We start from the raw sequence: 4,437 nt of genomic DNA, 5'->3' as shown, positions 1-4,437 counted from the left end.
CCGGCGGCTCTGGCTCTGGTCGCTGTGCTGAGCGGTCCGTTGGGGCCAGAGCCGAAGTCGAGCTGGCCGGGGCGGAGGACGAGCACGGTATCTTCCCTGCCCGCCAGCCAGCACGTGAAGGCAGATATGAAGCTCACCTCAAGTGGTAAGACGTCAAGCTTGAAGGAGTAGAGAAACACAGACTCTGCCCCCTCACCCCATCCCACCCTCCGGAGATAAAAGGCCCACTCACGGCGATATCTGAGGCGTGAAGGAGGCCGGGAGTCCGAGAGCAAAGAAAACTCAGGAAAATGACATCATCCAGCACTTGCTGATGATTAAGTATCTTCGGCATGGAAAGTCAAGATGCACGTTATTTTTCTGGTGCAAATTTTACCAGATTTAGGCCAGAGGCGACGCAGCAATGGGGGGACAGTTGCCCCCCCCCCTTGTGCCGGTCGGCAGCCTTTTAAATCTTACCGAATTTCAGATCAAGGGGCCTCTATAACTGAGGTAGAGGGTACTACAATGGGCTCAAAATACCCTTATCTGCATCAAAAAGCTCGTTTTCTAATTTCAGAAGGCCCTGTTGTGTGTTTAGGAGACTGACTACTTTGTCCAACAGAAGCTTTGTTCAAGAACGGGGCTCGGGAGGTCCCTTTGCTGGCTCGGAAAGTCCCGTTATGAACCAGGTGCTCACTGTTCTGCATTAGGAAGCACTAGCTATATATCAGGAGGCCCCTTTTCTGAACCCGGGGCCTTTCTCATGCGTCATAACGCCGCTGGTCCTAGTCAGGATGCATTGTTTGGGAAAAATGTGACTTTTTATCGGACTTGGAGGCCCTTTTTTAAACGATAGCAAGCCGCTTTTGGTTAAGAGGCCTCTATGCTTGAGGAGGCTCTTTATGGAACAAACAGCTGCCTTTTCTGTGTCTTGAATACCCTGTAGGGATTACTTACATACATTTTGTGTTCGGACTTTTTAATTGAATATATTTATCGTATGGATAATCATTCATACAATGGCAATACCCCCACGACACTGCCCAGGAGGTCGCTTTGAGGAGGCCCGTGGAAAGGTCGCCGCTCCTTCCTCAAAATCTGTGGCGCCGCCCGTGATTCAGGCAGCAACCCGCCCGTTCGAAACAAACCATACGGCCGAAGTGACTCTAAACGAGTCCGAAATCGAGTACGGGTCGCCTGTCCTATGGATGTTGTGCGGCGGAAGATCTGCCGACTCAGCGTGATCTCTCCCTTCGCCTCAGCCGGACCACTCGGCGTGATCTGCGTGACCTGTGTAACCCGTGTCGTGTGGAATAAAGGCATCAGATACTATCGAAGCGGGCTTACTCTCGGCACCGCGTCGGTCAGTGGTCGGCAGCGGCGCAGGCAATCCCTTCGCTTCAGCCGGACCATTCGGCGTGATCTGCCCCTTGGCTTCAGCCGGACCATTCGGCGTGATCTGTCCCTTGGCTTCAGCCGGACCATTCGCGTGATCTGTCCCTTGGCTTCAGCCGGACCATTCGGCGTGATCTGTCCCTTGGCTTCAGCCGGACCATTCGGCGTGATCTGTCCCTTGGCTTCAGCCGGACCATTCGGCGTGATCTGTCCCTTGGCTTCAGCCGGACCGTTCGCGTGATCTGTCCCTTCGCCTCGGCCGGACCGTTAACCGACACCGGCTATCAGGCAGCCGACGCTGAAGATGGGTGATCAGACTCGCTCGTGACGGGCGCCACGTGTTAGGGGACAGGCTGAGGGTCTGTTCGGCTCGGTGGACGCGCGGTCCGGCCGAAATGTTTGCGATTAACAGAGTCGGGCGCCTGGAAGCGTGTTATGAATGTGTTGACGTGGCCCGGCGCCCTCGAAACGAGCATTGAGTGATGATGTCCGCCGGCTGGACCAATAAACGCTGTCACATGGCTATGACACCGGAGCGTTTTGCGAACACCATGGGACTCCCAAGTCACCTATGTGCAAGGACCAGTCTGCGACTGCGCCACTGTCCAGGCGAGAAACCTTGACATTTGTTTTTTCTGCAAGGCACGCCTGATGTCTGGGTTTTGGAGACTCTCGTGACAAGCTCCTTAACATATCAGACGAGTATCAGCAGCACTAAAGTTTACTAGTGAATCAGACTGAATGACCAGACGCTGACAATCCAGCCCTTGTCTGATTAAGGCGCTGGCTCCCACGATGATAGCGTGATAAATCAACATCACGTCTTTGTAATCTGTGTTACGTCGGGAGTCAGTTGAGGCACGCCTCTGTTTTCTCAACATCCTCATGTGCTGTGTGCTTCACGCAGCACACCACGTTTGCTTTATTGCGAATGCTCAATGCTGTATCAGACGCGCGTGCGCGATCTGATGAACTGATAGCACGTGCCCGGCGAAAACACGCGCTGAGTACGTCAGTAGCATTAGGGTTCTTCGCGTTCGATAATTTATCACGCAACGTCTGTCATTCGTGTTTCCTCATTGACATCGGCGTTAAAGTGCAATTTGACACAAGTAAGAAGGCAGGTTCGCAGAGCATTCGTCGAAAGTGCTCAGGTATAATCATTGTTTGTTCTGATGACTGATCGGTATGTGCCGCGATTTATCATACGCCACAGTGGAATGGTTTCGTGTTTTGGTGGCGGAAAATTGCAACGGACCGGTGATATCGATCAGTGAATCGAAGTCATACTGCGAGGCTCATACGTGACAATCTTGAACTGAACGCACATTTTAACTGAAGCACCTTTCATTTTGGGAGGGCTTGTGATTTTTTGTCGTAGTTAGTGCTTAAGTGATACGCATAATATTGACCCTTTTTAATTATTGTTATCTTCTTGATCTGCCCTGTATCTTATATTCGGTTCTGGTGAGGACAGAATGTTTTCGTTTTGATCTTTCGATTGATCCGATTCATTTCTGCCGGATATCTGAGTTCGCAGTTACTCGGCCCCCATGAACACATTACACCGGCAGCGCGGACATTGACGCAGCCTAAGGGGTGGGGGCTCATGTGCTTTGGCGCCACGCGTCAGGTTCCGGCGTAATTTTCTACTACGCTATTTTTAAATTCCAGAACCGGGTGATCGCGAAAACTATTTGGGTTTTAAATCCCAGCGACACTACCATGAACAGTGATGTAAAGAACCCGACAGTCGTCATCAAATAACACGACTAGAGGGTAGCCGAGCGACCATGTTCGGTACGCAGCTGAAACAGATGTTTAAAGCACCACAGCAAACCAACATCGGTTCCTCATTGGCATGCCAGGCACTACACCTGTTAGCGTGTGCGTGGTCTGAAGTCTATTCGCACTGCTTGGTAGCCTTTCTTGTCACAAATTATGGTGTCCTCTCCCGTCGCAAATTCTGGTCACGCCCCCGAACGCGAGCAAATTCAGCTGTGTACATAAATTTGACCCGATAAAATGAGATCTTGCACTGAGATCATGTAAGTGTTGTGGCTGATTTCGTCACGTTTTGTCAGCTTGTTGGATAGGAAAAGACAAAAATGCTTCATTTCGCTTTATGCGTGAGGTAAAATGAACTTGTGTCAACAAACTGCAACTAACTGAGATTATCAGGGCAGATGCACACGTTTGTGCTGACACGTGTTGTGATGTAAACTGGGAGTCTACTTCTCCATCTTTAATTGCGAGGCTTCCCAAACCGTTTTTCTCGTCACCGGCTGGTCGGTCAGCCAGGGTGACCCGTGTCGGCTATTTTTCATGAAACCCCACAAAGAAGGGTGAGACGGCTAACGGAGACGCCGCCGACGCCGCTGTGTCACCCCGGTCGACATCTCACCGAAGCCAGGGCGGGTTTGGCTGGACTCCAGTGCAAATAACAACGAAATTGCATATTTTGTTGTTGTTTGGGTTGGCATGAGGCCCACTGGGGACATCAAGGCCACTGCGTGGTCCGACAATCGGTAATGGCTGCCCACGTCACGCACGTCTCACCACGAGACACGCATAGACGAGCGTGGCGTATTCCCGTTCGTATCGTGACGTATCCCCATGACCCGTTCGCAAAATCGTGCTCTCTTTTTCCGACGTGACGAATTTTTAAGACCGGAACAGTGTACGGCGGAGTAGGCTGGTACACTTTTTCGTATATCCTGGACATCTTGACAATTGATAGACGGAAATCCGTTGGGCCGATGGTTCACTCGAGACAATTGCCAACGCATGCGCAGAAGACGACAAGTACAGTGGGTCTGATCACTATGACCAGATTTTGATCGTTGCCGTGAGACCCGAGGTGGACGTATGGTAAACGCGAAACACCGTGGCTGCGGTGGCAGTGCGTGCTGTCAACGACTGAAGCATTTTGACTTGCGTAATGATTTTTAGGATCTTATCATGCAGTCCCACCTGAAGTTTTATCATGCGTATCTGCAACGCGACGCAACTCAGCTTCGATGACCATTTGTGCAAACTTTAATGCGTGCTGTTTTTCAG

Source organism: Pollicipes pollicipes, unplaced genomic scaffold, assembly GCF_011947565.3.
Source record: "Pollicipes pollicipes isolate AB1234 unplaced genomic scaffold, Ppol_2.1 Scaffold_7231;HRSCAF=8579_pilon_pilon_pilon, whole genome shotgun sequence".
Taxonomy (NCBI): Eukaryota; Metazoa; Arthropoda; class Thecostraca; order Pollicipedomorpha; family Pollicipedidae; genus Pollicipes; species Pollicipes pollicipes.
The sequence above is the reverse complement of the archived record's forward strand: the minus strand, read 5'-3'. Positions refer to the sequence as shown.